We start from the raw sequence: 23,867 nt of genomic DNA, 5'->3' as shown, positions 1-23,867 counted from the left end.
ATTTAGGGATGAATAGTTCTAACAAGAACGAGGTCTACTCGACATGGGTGTCGAACGTAAAGTATTTGACATGTTTCTTCTTGATTTAAATAAAGCATACTTTCGGTGATATAATTTAATTCGACCCAGCTTGCTTCCTCCTATTCGGGCCCTTGATATGGCACTTTCGGCACATTTTTTAAACCCATGTTACTTGTTTTGTTTTTTTTTAATCTTTTTTAGGCACATATTATCTTAGTTTATTTTTGATTATCGTGCAACAATTTTTTTTATCTTTTTTAGGCACATATTATCTTAAAAAGGTAGGCATCACATCAGAAACCAAAAATGGACCTAAAGGAGCAAATAAACAAGAAATCAAACATCCAAGGGGTCGAAAACGCTTTGAAAAGGAAGGGGGAAAAGAAGAAAACCCCCGAAGACTAAATAAAAAAATAGATAAATTGCCGTATCGAGAAATGGCAAAAAATATTCGCGTTTGGAAAACCAAATACAAGCTCGAAAAACTGCCACTTGCTCCTTGGCTTTCCAAGGGTAGAAATGTGTCCCGTTTTCTAGATAAAAAGAAATTAGGTAATGAAGCCGCTGTAGCCCAACTAACTACGCCCTATTTGGAAAACGGAGAGCTCAACTTGGATTTATTGGAAACTATTTTGTATCTCAAGAGTTGCTTTCAGGATAACAAGAATGATTTTTTGAGAATTTTTGCTAATGAAAGGCAAAGATCTATGCCACTTGTACCGGGTTACTTTAATGACCGATTTTTGATATACAAAATCGCAAGTCTCTTCTTAAAACTAAAGAAGAAGAGAATAAATGTAAATCTTTTTGATAGATCTCAATGACGAAGAAAAAGAAAAACTATTGAGGATGTCAATGAAAAAATTTCAAGTTCTTTTATTTTCGAAGATATTCTCCTTCCAAGACGTCGTAGAGAATTTTGAATTTTGAATCTTTTGAATCTAGAAACCCCTATAGATCAAAGTATAGGATTAAATAGTAAAGTGATACTAAATGATCTAATATATGTGATGTATATGTCATTCCAAATTGATTTACGAATCTTCTAATAAGGTGCTTCATAACAAATTTATCCATCCCTTTATTAAAAAAGGGCACTTCAAAGGGAAAGGGATGGACAAATTTGATGGGATTTTGTGTCATAAGAATAAGATATCCCCATTTTATTTTGGGGAGCAGAATTAAGCAATGGGTTTAAGCTGGGAGGCTCCCTTGATCTTTATCTTTGCATCAATGAGATAAGCGTAAGATTAATAACATTAAATTTTGAATAGTAACATTTCTTGTCGGATATCATAAGTCCACAAGCCTTTTATAGCTTCTTCTATTTCTCGATTAAAATGAATGCGACCAACGGTTGTTCGAATGTATTTATTAAGTATTTCCCCCACTCTACCTTTTTTTATTTGAAAATGATCATAGATTTCGTAGAAGGTACCTAAACATTCATATTGAACTTCGATAGGAAGTTCTCAGTTTACTAAATTAATAATAGAGGTATCTATCTCTCTCCCCCATCGGAGCCATAAAGGACTGTCTAAATCAATTTGTTTTTGTTCATAAGCTTTAAGCACATCATCATAGCTATAAAACGAAGGCGAGATGATCTTCTTTTTTGAGCTATTTGGATGGTACCTATTTTCATAAATACCCTGGTTTTTTTTAAGAGTTGATCTATAAAGTCCTAGAAGCATATCTTGAGTTGGTACACAAATAGGATCTCCTATGGTTGGAGAGATAAGATTGAGATGAGAAAACATAAGTAAACGAGCTTCTACTTGAGCTTCCATAGATAAAGGTACGTGGACAGCCATCTGATCTCCGTCAAAGTCCGCATTAAATCCTGCACAAACCAATGGGTGTAACCGAATGGCACATTCGTTTATTAAAACAGGTATAAATGCTTGTATTCCTAATCTGTGTAAGGTGGGTGCTCGATTTAACAATATGGGATGTTTTTGCATAATCTGTTTAAGTATGTTCCATATAATAGGTCCCTTATCTCGAATTAAAAATAAGGAGACATATGGGGTTGGTGGATCATAATTGATGCGTTTTGGGTCATTACCCGTTTAGTAAACGTCCCCCCATGTAGAAGGAAAGCTCCCATTGAAGCATTTAACCCGACGCCTATTGTAAATACATCCCCTGTTACGTATTGCATAGTATTGTAAATAGCGACTCCCTGTACCATTCCTCCACCTCGACAGTGAAGAAAAAACATAAAATCCTTTGTTTGATCTTCTTGATTTAAATAAATCATACTTTTCATGATTTGATCAGCCGGTTGTTTTTCGAGTGGTCTAGCTAGGATAATATATCTACCAAAAAATAATCGGTGATATAATTCGACCCAGTTTGCTTCCTCCTCTTCGGGCCCTTGATAGGGCAATTTTGGCACATTTGCTATGTCCATGCTCAACTACTCTCTTTTTTACTCTTTCTCATTTAAAGAAGCCAAAAACAAAAAAATAGAGAATTTTTGTTTTTGTCATTCTTTTCATAAAAATTGATTTAAACGATTTTTTGTTACAAAAAAATGCGGATATGGGACCTTCATAAAGCTCGGAGGAAACCCACTAAAAACTTTTCATAAAAATCGATTTAAATGATTTTTTGTTACAAAAAAATGCGGATATGGGACCTTCATAAAGCTCGGAGGAAACCCACTAAAAACCTTTTCTACGATATTTTTTTTATCTCACTTTACAACGTAATAAGTTAAATTACCTTTACCACACTATTCCTATTTGATACAATATGAAAAAAATAACAAGGTGATTGGATTTGCACCAATGGAAACCGAAAATGGTTTTAAAGGTTCTATTTCTGTCATTCAATCAGAATGATTGTTAAAATATCGATTAAAGTAACTGTGTATTCCACTTCGACTGTATCTCTCCAAATAAGGGTTGCTAACTCAATGGTAGAGTACTCGGCTTTTAAGTGCGACTATGGTCTTTTAGACATTCGGATGAACTACAAATTCGTCTATACCATCGATAAAATTAGTAAGGCTACGACTGATCCTGAAAAGTAAAGAAAATGGAAAAAGCAGCATGTCGTTCTAAGAATCTTGACTTTCTTTCTTTTTTGGTCAGAAGCGGATTTTATCCAAGAAATTATGCTTGCATGTAAAGACATATTATTTACATGTATGTATAATAAAAAAAAATGGATTGGTCTTGAAATAAGATCAAATAAATTGAGAGTGCGAGTGATTAAGTCAAGTGAGTCAATGGATAAAGCTGGATGGCTTGAATCATAAGTAAAACTAGAAGAACGAGCTTTTGTTCCTCATTTCAACGAGGAATTCCCTTTACTAATCGGAAGTTAAGAGCCTTTTAGTAACCGATAAAGGAAGTTTTCCCTATAGTAAATCAGGGTTTGTAGATCCACAATGAGTCCTAAGTACTCAAAGAAAAATGTGTAAGAGAAATAGTGTACTGACCAGGTTAATTGTATTACAGTTCGGTGGAGGGACTTTGGGGCACCCTTGGGGAAATGCACCTGGTGCAGTGGCTAATCGGGTCACTTTAGAAGCTTGTGTACAAGCTCGTAATGAAGGACGTGATCTTGCATGTGAAGGTAATGAAGTGATCCGCGAAGCTACTAAATGGAGCCCTGAACTAGCTGCCGCTTGTGAAGTATGGAAAGAAATCAAATTTGAATTTGATACGATTGATCACTTGTAATCGAGTGACTTTCGTCTGTTTGGTCCCTTAATTAAATCGAACTCGGCCCAATCTTTTCTTTTAAGATTGAGCCGAATACCGAATGGATGGGAATAGATAATTCGGCTAGAGGAAAGAAACTTACCTCTTACCTACTAATATAGAAATATATTTTCTGGATTATTCGATCGGGTCGGTGGATCACTAGATCCAGGCCTAGGGAGCAAGGGCCTTCAATCTCTTCTAGCCACGCGCTCAAAGGAGGTTCAAAATTTGTGACTTCGTGGTATACTCATGGATTGGCCAGTTCCTATTTGGAAGGTTGTAATTTTTTAATTGCTACAGTTTCTACGCCTGCTAATAGTTTAGCACATTCTTTGTTGCTATTATGGGGTCCTGAAGCACAAGGAGATTTTACTCGTTGGTGTCAATTAGGTGGTCTATGGGCTTTCGTTGCTCTTCATGGTGCTTTTGGTCTAATAGGCTTCATGCTACGCCAATTTGAACTTGCTCGATCTGTACAATTATGACCTTATAATGCAATTGCATTCTCTACTTCGATTGTTGTTTTTGTTTCCGTATTCTTGATCTATCCATTAGGCCAGTCTGGTTGGTTTTTTGTGCCTAGTTTCGACGTAGCAGCTATTTTCCGATTTATCCTCTTTTTTTAAGGTTTTCATAATTGGACCTTGAATCCATTTCATATGATGGGAGTTGCTGGAGTATTGGGTGCTGCTCTTCTATGTGCTATTCACGGTGCTACCATGGAAAATACTTTATTTGAAGACGGTGATGGTGCAAATACATTCCATGCTTTTAACCCAACTCAAGCTGAAGAGACTTATTCTATGGTCACTGCGAACCATTTCTAGTCTCAAATTTTTGGGGTTGCTTTTTCCAATAAACGTTGGTTACATTTCTTCATGTTATTTGTGTCGGTGACCGGTTTATGGATGAGTGCCATTGGAGTAGTTGGCCTAGCTCTAAACTTACGTGCTTATGATTTTGTTTCTCAGGAGATTTGTGCTGCGGAAGATCCTGAATTTGAAACTTTTTATACAAAAAGTATTCTTTTGATAATTTGACTCTATCATTTCCTTCATAGATATCTCTCAAATTTTCCCAAACCTCATAAGTAGTATTAAATGAAATAACCTTTGTCAGTCCAGTCTTAGATAAAGCACTAAAGATAGCATACCTTGCCTTTTCATTCTCTTCAAAAGCCTTAATCTCATCTGGAGTGATAAGACCATTTGTTGGTTGAACATTATTAGTTTACATTGGTTTCCAAGATATCAATTAGCCTCTCATCTTCACTTTCCAAAATCCATAGTCGGATCCTTTAAAGATAGGAATAGTCAGTCCATATACCATCAGATCAGGATCTAGCTCAAGCGGTTAAGCTCTTCTACAAGGAACCAAAGCTCTTATACCAATTATTGAATATGCAGAAAACTGAGAGAAGAGGGGGGGATCTGCTGATAACTTAAAATAATTACTTTATTCTTTTCACATCCGGATACAAACCAATAAAATTAACTAAGATAGATATAACTTGAAAAGCATAAACATATAATAGATCACACAATGAACACCAGATATGATGTGGAAAACCCAAGAAGGGAAAAACCATTAAGAATATTAGTTCTCAATATAAAACACTAGTTAGGGTGATTTTTATAAAGGATGACTCACTACTAGAATGCTCACTGCCCAGAAAAAGGCTCATAGCTGAAGAGACAAAGAAGAAAGAAAGAATCCACCATTGAAATAGAATCTACAAAACCAAACTGATTTCGGTGCCTCAAAACCAACACACTCTCACATATCACCAATAATCATATCTTTCCTTTCCAATCTCGCATATCTCCAAAACAATGCAACCTTCATCCAAACTACCTGAGTGCAATTACTAGTAGCAACAATGTACTCAGCTTCAATAGTAGATAAGGACATTGAATCATGTTTCTCACTTGCCCATGAAACTAATTTCTTACCCAAAAAGAATGTACCATCAGAGGTACTCTTTTGGTCATCAACATCACTAGCCCAATCAACATCAATGTAGGCACATAACATGAAATGATCATTCTGTGGATGCCACAGACCATAATCCACAGTTCCTTTCAAGTATCTAAATATCCTCTTTATAGCAGTGACATGACTCTCTTTCGGATCAACTTGATATCTAATAGCCATGCACACAACATGCATAATGTCAGGTCTAGTCTGGGTCAAATATAGTAGTCCACCAACCATAGATATGTACAAGGTCTGATTAGCTTTTGGAGATTCATCATTTTTAGATAATTTGCAACCTATCACCATAGGAGTTCTTACCAGTTTAGAATCTTCTAACCCAAACTTCTTCAATAATTCCTTCACATATTTAGTTTGAGATATAAAAATACCTTTTCCAGTCTGTGAAATCTGCAAACCTCAGAAAAATTTCATGTCTCCTATCATAGACATCTCAAATTCTTTCTGCATATCACTGACAAACTTCATACTCAAATTATTATCTCCTCCAAAGATAATATCATCAACAAAGAATTCAACAATCAAGATGTTATCATTCTCAATCTTGAAGTATAGATTACTATCAGTAGTACCTTTATTAAATCCTAATTTCATCAAATACTTATCCAGACTAGCATACCAGGCTCTAGGGGCTTGTTTCTATCCATAAAGAGATTTCTTCATTTTCCATAACATGTCTCCATCATCTAATAATGAAAATCCATCAGGTTGTTCAATATAGACTTCTTCCTCAAGATCACCATTTAGAAAAGATGACTTGACATCCATCTGATATACCTTGAAATCCTTATAGGTAGCATATGCAAGAAATAGTCTAACAACTTCAAGTCTAGCTAGTGGAGCAAAAGTCTCATCATAATCAATCCATTCTTTCTGTGAATAACCTTTGCATACCAATCTTGCTTTATTTCTGACAACTTCACCAACTTCATGCAATTTTTTCCTGAATACCCATTTAGTACCAATCGCATTCTTATCTTTAGGTCTAGGCACAAGTTCCCATGTGTTATTCTTTTCAATCTGATTCAATTCTTCTTCTATAGCCCTTATCCAATTGTCATCTTTGCAAGCTTCAGCAACATCTTTAGGTTCAATTTTGGAAATCAAACATACCTCTTCAACAGCTAGCCTTCTTCTAGTCATCACACCTTTATTTTTATCACCAATAATCTAATTTTTCAGAATAATTCAATCTTACATACCTCGAAGTCTTCTAATTATTCTAACTTTTAGGTTCCTATACCTCTCAATCGGTAGCATCAATATCTAGATTAACTATCTCTACCGAATTATTCTGCTTCAGTTCTTCAGTTTGAATAGGTGTTAGAACATTGCGATGACCATCATAATATCTGCAAGCTCTAATATCTTTTCCATAGTCCTCATCAACCTCCACATTTGCACTTTCCACTATATTTCTCAGTCTCTTATTGTAGCATTAGTAGGATTTTCTCTTTGTTGAATGTCCCAAGAAAATTCCTACATCACTTCTTGCATCAAACTTTCCTATATCCTCATCTCTCTTGATTTAACACTTTCTACCAAAAATTCTAAAATATCTCACAGTAGGAACATGACCAAACCATAGGTCATAAGGAGTCTTACCAGTATCACCTTTTATATGAACTCGGTTGAATGTGTAAACAACAGTGCTAACAACTTCTCTCCATTAGATCTTCAGAATATTCCCTTCAATCAGCATAATCCTTTCAACATCCAAGATAGTTGTGTTCTTCCTTTCCACAACTCAATTATGTTGTGGGGTTCTAGGAGGAGATCTTCTAATCCCATGTTTCTCACAGAAAGAATCAAACTCACCAGAACAAAATTTTCCTCCTCTGTCAGATCTTAGACATTTCACTTTTAGGCCAATCTCAATCTCAACCTTCACTTTGAATATCTTGAATTTGTCCAATGTTTCTGATTTTTCCTTCAAAAAGACAACCCACATCATTTTGGAATAATCATCAATCAATAACATAAAATATCTATCACCCTTCATACTTCTAATATTTTTAGGTCCACATAGGTCAGTATGCACAAGATCTAGCAATCCATCAGATGTATACTGCTTACTCTTAAAATAATTTCTTGTTTTCTTACCCATTTGACATTCCTTACATACCGAATTAGCAAGCTTAACAATTTTAGGCAAATCTCTAATAGCTTGTGTATAACTAATCTTATCATTGAATCAAAATTAACATGAGACATTCTACTATGCCACAATGAACTTTCATCAATCTAAGCAATCAAACAACTTTTCTCACTAGCATTCAAATGAAAGTGTAACTAGGAAATCGGAAATCATCAATGCAAATCAATATTAGACTAGCTCAATCACGAAAACTCAATTGCAGTGATAACAATCCTAAAAACATTCAATAAAAACATGAAAACAAGACATTCAAAATGAAATCTAAGCAAACCAAATGCAGATGTATCCTTCATGTGGCTCCATTGTCCTTCTTTCTCCTTCAAATAGCTTTTGTTTTGTGGATCTCACCTACAAGTGCATAAACATAAGATGAAAGCAAAATTGACAAGACAAGACGATAGCATAAGGGTACTAGAAGCATGATTGATTCGACCTTTTGATTGAAGAAATTCATCCAATTTATAGACAAATTGGAGAAAAGATCAGATTAGCATGAAAATGATTCAAATGGAAATTCAAATCAAGAATAGCAAAATTATGACAAGTGTATGACAAATTGCTATGCAAGGATTATGACAAATTGCTATGCAAGGATTATGACAAGAATTTGAAATAGAAATAGACATTTAGGAATTTAGGAGAAATTAGAAAATTAGGAAATTGATGCAAATTAGGTAAATTAATTAATAATTTTTCATTCATTAATTAATTTACAAAAATAGGAGGAATTAATTAGCCAATTAAATAAACATTTAATTGTGACAAGAAGACTTAGGATAAATAAATAAATTATTTAACCTAGAGGGAAAATGACAAACAAGGTTAAATGAACAAATCATGAAACCCTAGAGGATGAATTAGAAATGCAAGAATGACAATTAGGTCTTGATGTAAGATCAACTTGATCATGATTCTGACTTGATTGACAAATGTGCCAATTGACGAGGAACAATGACTAATTGATCCAAATTGACATGATTGAGAAGGACAACGATCGATGTCAAATCGATCACAAAATGACAAAAATGACAACGATCGATGACAAAATAGATTGCAAAATGACAAGATTGGAAATGACCATGATTGATGACAAATCGATCGCAAAACGACAAGATTGAAAATGACCACGATCGATGACAAATTGATCGCAAGATGACAAGATTGAAAACGACAATGATCTATGACAAATCGATCGCAAGATGACAAGATTGATAAGAAGACAAAACCCTGATTCCATCATCGATTAGGATTGACGATGTCAAAATATGCCAAATGAGCATGCATATTGATGCGACAAGATAAGATCGACCAAAATCATGACTGAAAATTGTTATCGACAAGACCTAATTCGAAAGCGAGACAACTAAAGAATGCAGAAGAAGGACTCAATGCTCGCAAATGATAAAGACCAAGTGCAAATCATAGGAGAAATGTTAATGCGATGCAAAAACCCTAAAATAAGGCAATGTGTCAATGTCAAAGTATGACTCCGCAAGCGTTGACCATTTTTAGATGTCTACATTTTGCCCCTCTTTGAGACAATGCAATTTTAAGCATTGTTTCAAAGAACAATAATGAAAATGCCCTAGATACTGACAATGACATATGCATGCCCCCTCGAGGAATTGGCCGGAAACATCCAAAAAAGAGGCCAATTGATCGATAAGAATGATAGAAAATGATAGGAGTAAATGGACTGAAAATCAGGGATCGGATGCATGAATGACAAGCAATTGAAGGTGCAAAAGACCGAGACCAACATAAGATGGAGAGAGTGCACATCCATCTATGCACTGACAAAGATCTATAAGTGAGACAAAGAGAGTGAAAAGAGCTCATTTGCACTAGCCAAAGAGGAGAATTTGTTGCTCTGGAAAAGGATACTTGCAGAGAGATGGTGAACATTCCAATGGCAGATCACCTCAGAGAAAGTGTATGCATGTACAGACGACCGGATGATGTGGGAGCAGCGGTATGTATCTCAAAAACCCATATTGTCAATTTTATGAATTTGACTTGCTTGCAGGACATTGCGGGGCCCACAAAGAATGCAGAAAGTGACTTCTGTGCTTGTGTGAGCGCATCCTGTGCTTGTGTAGGGTATCCTGCACTTGTGTAGGGTACACAGGCACAACTTGTTATTACACAGGCATAGGACTTAGCACACAAGCGCAGTTGTGCATTGGGAACCCTAATTTGGCCAAAAACAGCATGTGAATGATCCCGAAAAGGGGGATAAGGGTAGGATAGGTCAAAATAAATAAAGAACACCCTAATTTGGACATGAAACAAGGAAATGCAGCCCATAGGAGAAAACCCTAAAACTAACAAAATGTGCCCCAATTGTGATGCAGAGTCGACAGTATCCCCTAATTACGCGAGAGAACCGACCTGACTGCTTCATGTAATGACATAGACTCAGAAGCACAGACAAAGATACATTAGTAGGACTTGGAATATACTATATCACATTCATGTCCGAGATTAGGGCAAACACAGGACTGCTTACCGCATTGGCAGAGCAATGGCATTCAGAGACTTCCTCTTTCCATCTGGCGACTGGAGAGGCGACCGTGACACTAGAGGATGTATGGTGTATCCTCTACATTCCGATTCATGGAGAGATGATAGAGTATGACCTGGTGATAGGGAGAGATGCTTTGTGCAGATTATTTGAGTGTGACACAGATGATCTGGATATCGTAGAGAAGGAGATTGGCTAGGAGACCATGGCATGAGAGTATGATCGGCGATATGTGGTGATAGCAGTGGTGATAGCATGCCTACTAGTAGGAGACAGATGAGGACATGGATTCCCTATTGGATGGGGAAGAGTACTAGAGCGGATGGCAACAGAGGGGACTGTGTACGCATGGGGACCATGTGTACTGGCTATGCTATATTTTCAGTTGCATCAGATAGCATATCAAGGAGTTCAGAATTTAAGTTGTGGAGTCACACTGTTACAGGTATGGGCATTTGAGCACATAGCCATATGTCAACCAATTGTAGAGAGACAGGTATTACCACATTGACCATATGTGTACTGCTATGGGGGAGCACTGAGACAGGGTCCTTTTGGATACATATTGTATTGGCGACATGAACTAGACAAATTGAGAGAGTTCATATGGAGGCCATATCTTGATTGCCCTAGATGGTCAGATGATAGTGAGGAGCTACTGTATTGCAGACAGGAGAGGTACCTGATTGGGTGACCAGTGAATCACCAGAGAGTGATTGAGATGTACCTACCAGAGAGAGTCAGGTGACATTTTGGAGAGAGGCAAGATGTACCCAGAGGGACTGCCCACTTTGCCCGATCTCATAGAGAGATGAGTCAGTGGGGGAGGATGATTCAGCCACACATAGCATATGCTAACTTCACACAGCTACAGCAGAGATAGTGGGATTGGAGATTAGATGTGGTGGACGTCGGGATGACAGAGGAGTATGAGCGATGGTTTGCATGATGATGGCCAATGCCATTGACAGATCCTGAGATTCCAGTACCTAGGAGACAGGAGGACTTCCCACTCGTTGGAGAGGAGGGAGATGATGAGGATAGAGATGAGGATGAGGAAGATGAGGGTAGTGATGAGGATGAGGGGAATGATGAGGATGGAGATGATGAGGATGAAGATTATGAGCTAGATTTAGCCGATCAAGAGTCATTGCAGGATATACCCATAGAGCCAGAGACAGCTAGCATAGAGGAGATGGAGATGTACAGGGCTACCAGAGCAAGTTAGCATGATCACATTGTGACATTAGAGAGACAGAATGCTATCTTGAGGATAGAGAAAGAGTAGTTCAGAGTGGAGATAGCCAGACTTACAGCAGCTCGAGATACAGCAATAACCCAGGCACAGCAAGAAGGACAGAGAGTCACTGAGTATATTGGGTCGATTAGGGATGCCAGTGCACATGAGATGGCATAGATGTTGGTAGAGATCGGAGAGGAGATACGCCATTGGAGGACACTATATGAGAGTGCAATTCCACCAGATCAGAGAGTAGCTTCATATCGGGCACGATCGAGGACAAAGAGTAGGCCACGTTCTCGGAGGTCACTGAGCAGCATGGGGGTGAGTGGACCTATGAGACCACCACAACCAAGACCTGGGACAGGAGGGACATCATCCTTGAGACATGGCAGGGATGAGGAGGATAGAGGGAGCACCCAGTGATAGAGGCACATGCTCCTTATGACAGACAGTGGACATTATGTAGTGTGATATTATATAGTCAGCCTGCGGGCCATACTTAGGACAGACAATCCAATTTTGTACTCCAATATTATTTTGATATATGATAAGATATGCATCGATATGATGGGATGCAACATGTTACGACTTATGTTATTATGCACCATTGATGTACCATTGTGGAACATGTATGGATATATTTTTTTATGTGTTTTTGATGCATTTATAATGTGAAATGGATAAAATGCTTGATGTAATGCGTGAGATAATGCAAATGTACTAAGCAATGAATGCAGGATGCAACATATGTGTGTTTTTTGTTTTTTGTGGAGATCGGAGCACTAGACCGAACTGACTGCCCAAACTGATGGAGGAAATGTTAGTAAGAAGAAATGAGACAGAGGATAGTTAGAGACGAAGAAAAACTTGCTTTCACTAATGTACGTTGTAGGTGAGAACCTTTATTTTAATGTAGCAAAACGAATGCAGAGCATCATGGAATTGAAGGCCAGAGCTGAAACGCAACCCCTTTTTGCAAAAGATAGACACATTGCACACAAGGAATGAGTGAAGCATCCTAGGGTGCATACATCAAGGGTCGAGGTATGTGCGGCATTCACAAAGCGAACGTACTTATCACAGACACCCAATGATATAGTTGCCCCAATTTGTGACAAACATTCCACAAACAACAATCACAACAAAAAAAGAAAGAAAGGGACCATGAACCATCCCAGTCACTCTAAATCACTCAGTGACATCATCGAGCAACATAGGAACATGATTGAAGATAAATCAATAAATGATAAGACTCGCTAATTCCAACAAGTTAAACAAACATCTTGATCTTCATTGTCAAAAGTTGAAAGTGTTGATAGGATGATCATGTTGTCTGGTTTCAGGACATGCGGTACCCTATCTAAGATAGGACACAGTCTGGTTTCAAGTATACCACACCTTGTATAAGACTCATGATAATGTGCCAAGGACGAACGATATTAATGTTGATGCTCAATTGAGAAGATAATTGTGATCAGCTTGAATGTCTAGTTTGATTCGAAAAGTTCATCTGTTAACGCATGATTCCATTAAAGCACAATGTGTGATTGCATGTCATTGGAGGGATGCTCAGCGATTTGTCTTACGCACAAAGGGGATATTTATTGCAAAATGCTTTTCGAGTTTTTACAATTTTTTTGTGTTCATTTTTTCAGGACTTTATTTGACTTTTTAGGGAGTTTTTCAGGACATTATTTGATTTTTTTTTTGGATTATTTCAGGACATTTTCAAATTTTTTTGGATTATTTCAGGACATTTTTCAATTTTTTTTGGATTATTTCAGGACATTTTTCAATTTAAAAAAAATCCAGTGATTGACCATGACAAGGGGAACGCACCCAATGCACATCTGAAAGACATATATAGTGACCAGGATCAAAGCATATGCACAAGAAACCAGAGTATGCAAGACAATGATGTTGACCAATCACAGGCCTGAAACAGAACATTGGGTCAGGACAAGGATAGGCATGATAAACCTGTAGAGAGAGAGCATAGCTAGAGGTCATGATAGATGACAGAGCAATGATCATTTTATACATGGCACCTGTTTGCCAAGTTTTCACCATGGTACTTGCCCAAAGCACCTGTTTGCCAGGTTTTCACTAGAGGGCGAATCATTTTTCTTTACTTTTTTTTGTTCTTTTTCTTTGTTTTTCACTTTTTTCACTTTTTTTTTTGTATTTTTTCAGGATCATACTTGAAGAAGTGCTGATAGAAAATTATGCCCAGTACTTGTGAAGGTGCATGCTATTTACAGGATCGAACAAAGGTTCACCTTCTGAGGTGGCAAGTTGATATGCCTCCGAGCCATAGGCTCCAGTCACTATGAAAGGCCCAACCCAATTAGGTTCAAACTTGCCTTTGATGATGTCAGTAGATTGTACATTCTTGGGGTTTGCCTTTAAAACCAGATCTCCCACTTCGAAGTGTCACCCTTTGACCTTCTTATTATAAGAGCGACGAAGATGGTTTTGATATGCTTGCAAATGTGTCAAGGTTGTCTGACGTTTCTCATCTAACATCTCAAGCTGATGCAACCAAGAGACTCTGTGCGTCTCATCATCAATCAGATGTTGCAAGGAAACATGCAAAGAAGGAATCTCCACTTCCAAGGGTAAAATGGATTCCGCACCATACACCAAGGAATAAGGTGTTGCGCCAGTAGGTGTGAGGATAGAAGTGCGATAAGCCCATAGTGCTGGATTCAACTGTACATGCCAATCTCGACCAGCGTCATTGACAACCTTTTTTAGGATCTTGATAATGGTTTTATTTGATGCTTCAGCTTGACCATTACCCTGTGGATAGTATGAACTGGAGAAACGGTGTTGGATATGAAACTTTTCATAGAGTTCCTTGACATCTTTATTCTTGAAGGGACGGCCATTATCTGTGACTATTGCAAGGGGAACCCCATATCGGCATATGATATAATTCAGTAGGAATTTTGAAATTTGCACACTAGTGATATAGGTCATGGGGATAGCCTCGATCCATTTTGTAAAATACTCTGTGGCTATAATGATAAACTTGTGTCCATTTGCAGAGGTCGGGTGAATCTTGCCAATAAGATCCAATCCCCATTGAGAAAAGGGCCACAGAGATATGACAGAATGAAGCTCTTGGGCTGGTGCATGAATGTAATTTCCATGGATCTGGCATTTGTAGCACTTCTTAACAAAATCATGAACATCCTTTTCCAAAGTGGGCCAATAATACCCAGCACGAATCAACTTTTTGGCTAAGCTCAAACCATTGAAACGGCCCCCACATATACCATCATGAACCTCGTGTAAAGCCGTTTGTGCTTTGTCAGAATCCAAACACCTAAGGAGGGTATGGTCAAAGGAACGACGATAAAGGGTGTTGGCAATGATGACATATTTGGTTGTCTGTCGGATGAAGGCTCGGCATTGGTTAGCAGAAAGGTTAGGTGGTAAAGTTTGGGATTTCAAATATTCATAGACATCATTGTACCACGGGGAGTTAGGACCAACAAGAATGCACATCACATCTGCTGTCGCAATGTCAAAAGAAGGGACAAGCAACTGTTCGACCAAAAATTCACATTTGTCCATATTGTGGGGCATATTTAACATGGAAGCAATCGTAGCCATCGCATCTACCGACTTGTTTTGAATTCTTGGAACTTGACTAAAATGGATAGCCGTGAATTTTGTCTTGAAGAAATCTACCATATGCTTGTAGGGAATAAGCTTTTCATCTTTTGTTTCGTAGTCATCATTCACATGACAGATGACTAACTGAGAATCTCCATAGACTTGTAAATGTGTGATGTTCCAGTGGATGGCTACTCAGAGTCCTGTGACTAGAGCTTCATATTCTGCAATGTTATTGGTACAATGGAAAGTTATTTTGTAGGATTTGGGAATAGCATCACCTTGAGGGGTGACAAACAATATACTTTCTCCGGACCCAAACTTGGTATGGGATCCATCAAAGTATAACTTCCATTCATTAGAAGATGTGAGAGCAAAGACTGACTCATCCAGAAAATCAGTCAACATGGGATGATCATCATAAATAGGAGCCTCTGTAAGTTGATCCGCTATGACTTGTCCTTTTATTTCCTTTCGCTCCATGTACTCAATATCAAACTCACTGAGGATCACCAAGAAATGTAACTAGGAAATTGGAAATCATCAATGCAAATCAATATTAGACTAGCTCAATCATGAAAACTCAATTGCAGTGATAACAATCCTAAAAACATTCAATGAAAACATGAAAACAAGACATTAAAAATGAAATCTAAGCAAACCAAATGCAGATGTCTCCTTCATGTGGCTCCATTGTCCTTCTTTCTCCTTCAAATAGCTTTTGTTTTATGGATCTCACCTTCAAGTGCATAAGCATGAGAAGAAAGCAAAATTGACAAGACAAGACAACAGCATAAGGGTGCTAGAAGCGTGATTGATTTGACCTTTTGATTGAAGAAATTCATCCAATTTATAGACAAATTGGAGAAAAGATCAGATTAGCATGAAAGTGATTCGAATGGAAATTCAAATCAAGGATAGAAAAATTATGACAAGTGTATGACAAATTGCTATGCAAGGATTTATGACAATTTATGACAATTTATGACAAATTGCTATGCAAGGATTATGACAAGAATTTGAAATAGAAATAAACATTTAGGAATTTAGGAGAAATTAGAAAATTAAGTTGGAAATAATGACTTGGAAATTAGGAAATTGATGCAAATTAGGTAAATTAATTAATAACTTTTCATTCATTAATTAATTTACAAAAATAGGAGGAATTAATTAGCTAATTAAATAAACATTTAATTGTGACAAGAAGACTTAGGATAAATAAATAAATAATTTAACCTAGAGGGAAAATGACAAACAAGGTTAAATGAACAAATCATGAAACCCTAGAGGATGAAATAGAAATGCAAGAACGACAATTAGGTCTTGATGTAAGATCGACTTGATCATGATTCTGACTTGATTGACAAATGCGCCAATTGACGAGGAACATTGACTAATTGATCCAAATTGACATGATTGAGAAGGAAAACGATCGATGTCAAATTGATCGCAAAATGACAAAAATGACAACGATTGATGACAAAATAGATTGCAAAATGACAAGATTGGAAATGACCATGATCGATGACAAATTGATCGCAAAATGACAAGATTGAAAATGACCACGATCGATGACAAATCGATCGCAAGATGACAAGATTGAAAATGACAACGATCGATGACAAATCGATCGCAAGATGACAAGATTGATAAGAGGACAAAACCCTAATTCCATCATCGATTAGGATTGACGATGTCAAAATATGCCAAATGAGCATGCATATTGATGCGACAAGATAAGATCGACCAAAATCATGACTGAAAATTGTTATCGACAAGACCTAATTCGAAAGCGAGACAACTGAAGAATGCAGAAGAAGGACTCGATGCTCGCAAATGATAAAGGCCAAGTGTGAATCATAGGAGAAATGTTAATGCGACGCAAAAACCCTAAAATAAGGCAATGCGTCAATGTCAAAGTATGACTCCGCAAGCGTTGACCATTTTTAGACGTCTACAGAAAGATATTACCTTCAGTCTTAGTTCCAGATGCAATTTCTATACCGGATGCATTTAGGATTTTGCATTTTCCATTCTTGAATTCTAAATCATAACTTTTGTCCACCATCTGTGCAACACTTAAAAGATTATGTTTCAAACCTTCAACATACAATACATCATTAGTGTTATGCTTACCATCAAAGGAAATAGAACCTCTACCATGGATCACACATGCTTTGTCATCTCCAAATCTTACTTTTCCACCATCATACCTCTCCATACTCACAAATTTACTTTAATCATCGGTCATATGATGTGAACAACCGCTGTCAATCACCCATTCATCTTTCTCTTCAACTTTAGTAGCTAAAGATTTCTCCTCAATAGTGTAGCTTATGGAATTAAAAGGTATCGATCAATCTTATTTAATAGAAATAAACACAACTTCATCTCCTTCTGATTCTTCATATGTAACACCTTCATCAGCAACATAATAATAGTTCTTCTAATGCTTATACTTCCAGTTATGGTTGTAAGGCTTATCATACTTCTCATACTTCTCATATCTATTATTCCTATCATTTTTATCAAATTTATCATGCCTATCATATTTAGACATTCTCTCTAGGCATCTAGAAGCAAAATGTCCTATCTTATTGCAAGAGAAATATTTTAGAGGCAATTTTCCATCATACTTACCGAATCCTTTAGGCAATCTTCGGGAAATCAATGCTTCAAGATCATCCAATTCTCTTTCTTGCTCTTCCATATCTGTATATTCTACATTCTTTAGGATCATACTTCTTCTTTCTGGATACATATTCTCTAAATCTTGTCTCAGAATTTTCATGTGATTCACCAAACTCTCTCAATTCAAATGTAGTAATCTCTCCAGCCAACATATCTCTTGTCACAGTAGTTACACTCTGGATCTCATCAATAGCATCTATCTTATGTTTGTAAGCAGGAGGCAATGATCTCAGCACCTTAGCAATAATTTTATCTTCCTAAAGGGTTTCACCAGTACATCTAATACCTAGGACAAGGTCATTCACCTTAGCCATAAAGGTTTTTATGTTCTCATACCTCCCTTTCAAACTCTACAACTTAGTAACTTTGACTTGTTTATCTCCTTCATGCAAGGTCTAAAGATTCTCCCAGATCTCATGTGCAGTCTGAAGTCCCATCACATTAGTCATTTCTGAATCAGTCAGGGCACTTAGAAATGCTTCCTTAGCTCTAATATTATTTTCAACTTCCTTGATCTCATCAATAGTAACTGGTCCATTTGGAGGGACATAATAGGCATTCTTTGTAATCTTCTAGTAATCTTCACCAAGACATCTCAAGTGCACCTCCATCTGGTTCTTCCATCAAATTTCAAACTCTCCTTTTTAAAGATAACACCTCTAGTTGCCATCCCAGATCTCCTCTAGTAGTTAAGCTTCTTCTAGAGGATCTATCTCTGATACCAATTCTTGGCAACAACAATGAGGGAAAACTAAGAGGGGGGGTGAATTAGTTTTCTACTAGATCAACAAACTCGACCACAAATACAATTCTCATAAACTGAAACAACAAAAAAGATAAGAAAATTGATAACACAACACACAACACCAATATTTTGACATGGAAAACTCAGTTAAGGGAAAAACCATGGTGGGAACCTACCCACAATAAGATGATACTCTACAGTGGTATGTGAAAATAATTACAATGGGGAATGCACCAGCATTCAAGCACATTGCCTAAATCTTACAACTCAAGATATAATAACCTGGAAGGCTACAACCCTTAGGGAAGTCTCACTAACTTACAACAAGATTCAAACTACAATCCGGAAGAAATGAACTATAATAATAGCATTTGCAAATGCCTGATGACAGTTCCAATTCAGCACATTTATCTTCTCTACAACACCAATCTCTTCTTAGTCACAATGTTGAAGGATGAATCCCTTTTTTGCACATACACCACTCTCTGATAATGCAGACACAACCTTGATACCTAAATTACATGACTATATCACCTATTTATACAAATCATCAACCTTGACAACAAGGTCGGGTAAACCCTCAACTCACAATTACAAAATTACATCATACGATACAAAGATCGAACACAAAACCAATATAATAATATAATTGACATAACATGGTCCTAAACCAAATCTCCAAATACGCAACACCACCGGAAATCATGCCAAGATCAACTGCAACACGCTTCACCACTAGGAATACCACATAACACGAAGAACATCACTGATTCAGAAAAATCACCAAGAACTCATACAACAATCAATACTGATCATCAAAACAAATAGGACATAATTAGGAAACACCAACAAGCACATTAGAGACATCAGTAATAGTTGCACCAACACCACTTATCAAATCTTCATTGATCAACACTTGAAACTCAAGAACACTCAAACAACAACAACTATCACAAAGAAAGATAACTTGTAGAGCACCGAATCACAAACCATATAAAATTAAGATACACAAGACCATCCCAAACAATCTCCCAAAACTGTGACTCAAGATTGGATCACACTAGAATATACAAGAGGAAATACTAAACTTTGCAAAGCAGTTATCAGAAAAACAAACTGCAAACTGGATCATATGATATTATCAATTAAGCTTCCCAGATCACTAAAACCAATAAAGAAGGATATAATGATACTAGAAATACTCCATACACAAAGCCATGATCCCAATAAACTAGTGTCCAATGGTGGTTGCAATAAATCGCAGGATTATGTTGACATCAATGACAACAACATATCCTAGCAGCAACAATGTCCAACAATATGATCATTTGAAAAAGAAAAAAAAAATTCATTTAAGTTAGTTTCATGATGCATTTATTTCATATATGTGATAGTGTCTTAGCCTCTCTTGTTACACCATATCCATCTCCTAAAAATTGTTACTACTTATCAAGTTGCCATTAGTTTTATGTTCAAAAGTTATTCTATATACTCTAGTCGGTTATCTCTATCGAAATGTTCAGTCGGTATGCACAGTCCAGTCGGTTATAGAAGAAAGTAGTCTAAGAGCATAGTATACACCGAGCTATCTACCAAGTATCATTTCATGTCTACCGAGCAGCAAAGATGACACACCGAGTTGGTATACACCGAGTGAAATGTGTTACCAGATTCATTGAACATGGACATACATATGAAAATGTGTTACAAGATCGAGGCACATCTAACCATTATCACATTGGATATTGCACTTAAAGATTGTGTATGATTTTGAGGTCATCTAACCAATGAAATATTTTGCATGGTTATTCATTCGATAAAACATGTTTGTAAGATCGAAGCAATGAATGGATCACCGACATAAGAGATCTATTTATACAACATGGATTAAGATCAGATATATACATGTAGCATGACAAAAAGGAAGATATAGAAATATATGAAGCAAGACATGTGAAAGCACTAAGTGTTATGACTGTTACAGAGACACACAGGTCACTGAGAAGGATTTCAGAGAACAGTCAAAGAACAGAGTAAACATAAGGGTTTACCAAGTTAATATATGGGTTATTGAGGTATGCTATAAGCAAGGTAATCTTATTCTGAGCACATAGAATCTGCTATAACATTCCAGATGTAAAGTTGCAGATATTTATAATGATTTTATTGTAATATTTTGAAGTTGTAAGAGAAACCTTTAATAAAACTGTAATAGGGAGAGAATCTGCTATGCTAATGAAACTAGTCTAGCATGTCATCTACCCCCCGATCTTTCTGATCAATGTTTCGGGAAGGTAGGGAACACGCTAGAGGAGGAACATCCAACACAGCAGATGGAGCTATCACAATATCCAAACAAGGGCTATGTTCATATCCCAAGCCGCGGTGTTCTTGTCTAGGAGCTAGGATAAGTGCTTTAGAAAATTCATTAGATAAATGGTTATCAATATCAACAAGTTCATATTCACTATCAGAATGAATAGGAGAAGTAGCATTTTCATCATGAATAACATTTTCATCTATATCATCATCAAGATTTATGAAAATAGGATCTTTAACTCACACAGGATCAAGGCCATCATGCATCTTATGTTTAGGAGATTTTGGCTCAATCGTCGGCTGAGGAGAAAATGGAATAATGCTTGTTGAAGGTGTTTTTGGGGATTGCAAAGTTTGAGAGACAGCTGCCTGAGCTCTAAGACGACGCTTTCGTCAGCATTCACGTGCAGAATGATTTCGTCTAGTCTTAGTAGGAAGTTGAGAAGATTGAGGAGGAGGAATGTTCTCATCCTTACCACTTGGGTGTGTAGGTTGTGGTCTCTTAGGTTGAATAATAGGAGAAGAGGAGGGTCTTTTCTCTCTATAAAAGGAAGGAGGAGGAACTACTCCATATAAGGGAGGAATATTCGGTTTAGGGAGGAGACCAAGTCCATCATGATGAGGAGGTATAGGTCTACTCTTAGGAAGTCTATTAGATATAGGCATAGTCACATCCATAGGAATAGGTTGGGAATCTTCTTGAGGAAAGACATTAGTTTTATCTTTCAAAGGAAGAACTTCCTTCTCAAGAATGGGTTCACTTAGAGATAGGATCATATCTTTTTTCCACTTTTGATAAGATTTGAAAAGATGATCACTTCGCAGAGGAAGAGATTGGAATTGTTTAGGCCAAAAGTAATCAATAGGAACGCTAGAAGTTCTTTCAGCTGGTTTAAAGAGACTATGATTGACAGTAACAACTTCACCATTATGGGGAAATTTCAAGCACTTGTGAATAGGAGAAGCAATAGCTTTCATGGAAGATAGCCAAGGATAGCCTAGCTTCACACGAAATTGTTCGGATGATGGAATGATAGCAAAGTCCACATCAAGGGTTTTGTTATGGACCTCAATAGGTAATGTAATAGAACCGATTGCAGGAGAAGAAAATGCATCAAATAGTTTCACAACCACATTTTTTTCGTCATAGATAACTTGATTCAATTGCAAAGTAAAAAGAAATTCTTCAGTAATGATATTAACCATACAAGAAGGATCAATAAGCACTCCACAGCAAGGTGTATTCTTGACTTTTGCAACTATATATAAAGGACCATCAGGTGCCCTGATAGTTTCACTAGAATCAAAGGTGATGGAAGGTTCTTTAGGGATTTTCTGTTGCTCTACAAAGTTAATCACATTCGGAGTCATAGACACAAGATCATCAGGTGAGACAGAGGAATCAGTAGTATCAATCGCATTAGAGGTATGAGAAGGTAATGGATTAGTAAAAATCTGAAGATTTTGGTTAGGAGGAGCTACAGATGTGTTGCCTTTATCATTCACTCTAGAAACAGAGATAGTATTATTATCAATCAAATCTTGAATTTTACCCTTCAAAGCAAAACATTTTTCAGTATCATGCCCAGGTTGACGATGAAATTGACAAAAAGATTTGTTATCAAAATAGGGTGAAGTAATCTTTGCAGGATCAATTTGCCTTATAGGAGGAAGAGTAAGCACATTTTGTTCCAATAACTTATTCATAATACTATGCAATGATTCATTCAAAGGAGTAAATTTTCTTTCTTTCTTGAAAAACTTAGAAATAGGAGACACACCTGATGCTGCATTCACATTGTTGTTGATGATGTTTTCATTGAATTTAATGGACTCTCTGTTCGGTTTAAACTTCCCAACTGGTTGTTGACTACTATTACCCTTATCACTCGGAGCCATAGGATGTGATTGTTCCATTTGACTCACAGTCAGTTGATAATTGTGAAGAGTTGTGCACAACTGTTGGAAAGAAGTAAACTCAGAAAACAGGAGTTTTTCTCTAATGTCTTTTTGTAAATTAGAAATAAAGATTCTTTGAATATCATTGTCAGGCACTGGAAAAGAAATTTGAGCATACAAATGCTTATATCTACCAATGAAATCAGTCACTTTTTCTTTAACACCTTGTTTACAATGCATTAAATCAATCAAAGTAACTTTAGGACTTATATTGTTTTGAAATTGCTGAATGAAAGCATTTGCAAGTTGTTCGAAAGAAGTAATAGAATAGGAAGGCAACGAGCAATACCATTGTAGGGCTTTGTCTCTTAATGTTCTAGTAAACAGTTTTGCAAGCAACCTTTGGTCATAAGCAAAATCAGTACATATTGTTTGAAAGGTCTTAACATGTGTTAGAGGATCACCCTTACCATTATAAAGCTCCAAATGCGGAATTTCAACATGTTTAGGGGGAATAGCTCGAACAATATCAAGAGAAAGTGGGCTCGCGACATCAAATGTGGGCACACTAAACTTAGATTGATTCATAGAGGCAATTTGTTGCTGTAAAGAAGAGACAGTTTGTGCAAGATTGTTAATGGTCGCTTCAGTCGAAGAGTTCATATTAGATGTGTTAGATTGAGATGGAGGTGTTATGTTATTGAAAGAAGGTAAAGAGTAAGGTGGCGGGACCCTATGATAATTAGTCATAGGAGATGATTGGACAAGAGGAACACTACAAGGAGGAATGGAATGGTTAAATGAATTGCCCCCTTGTGTTATGTTCATTTGTGGAGATATAAGAGGAACACTCACTGAAGGAATGAATGAAGAAATTGGATTGAATGAAGGAAGAGGGTTGATTGAAGAAGAAGGATTGCCCCCATGAT

At 36.9% G+C, this 23,867-nt stretch overlaps 2 pseudogenes; one reads left to right on the top strand and one right to left on the bottom strand.

The window, feature by feature from the left end:
• Window positions 1–1,280: 1,280 nt before the first annotated feature.
• Window positions 1,281–2,215, bottom strand: LOC131059399 (DNA-directed RNA polymerase subunit beta'-like; annotated as a pseudogene).
• Window positions 2,216–3,446: 1,231 nt separating this feature from the next.
• On the top strand, window positions 3,447–4,780 carry LOC131035761 (photosystem II D2 protein-like; annotated as a pseudogene).
• The last annotated feature ends 19,087 nt before the right edge of the window (window positions 4,781–23,867 follow it).

Source organism: Cryptomeria japonica, chromosome 5 (assembly GCF_030272615.1).
Source record: "Cryptomeria japonica chromosome 5, Sugi_1.0, whole genome shotgun sequence".
NCBI classification, from domain to species: Eukaryota; Viridiplantae; Streptophyta; class Pinopsida; order Cupressales; family Cupressaceae; genus Cryptomeria; species Cryptomeria japonica.
Note: the sequence above shows the minus strand (reverse complement) of the source record. Positions and strands in the feature narration are given on the sequence as shown.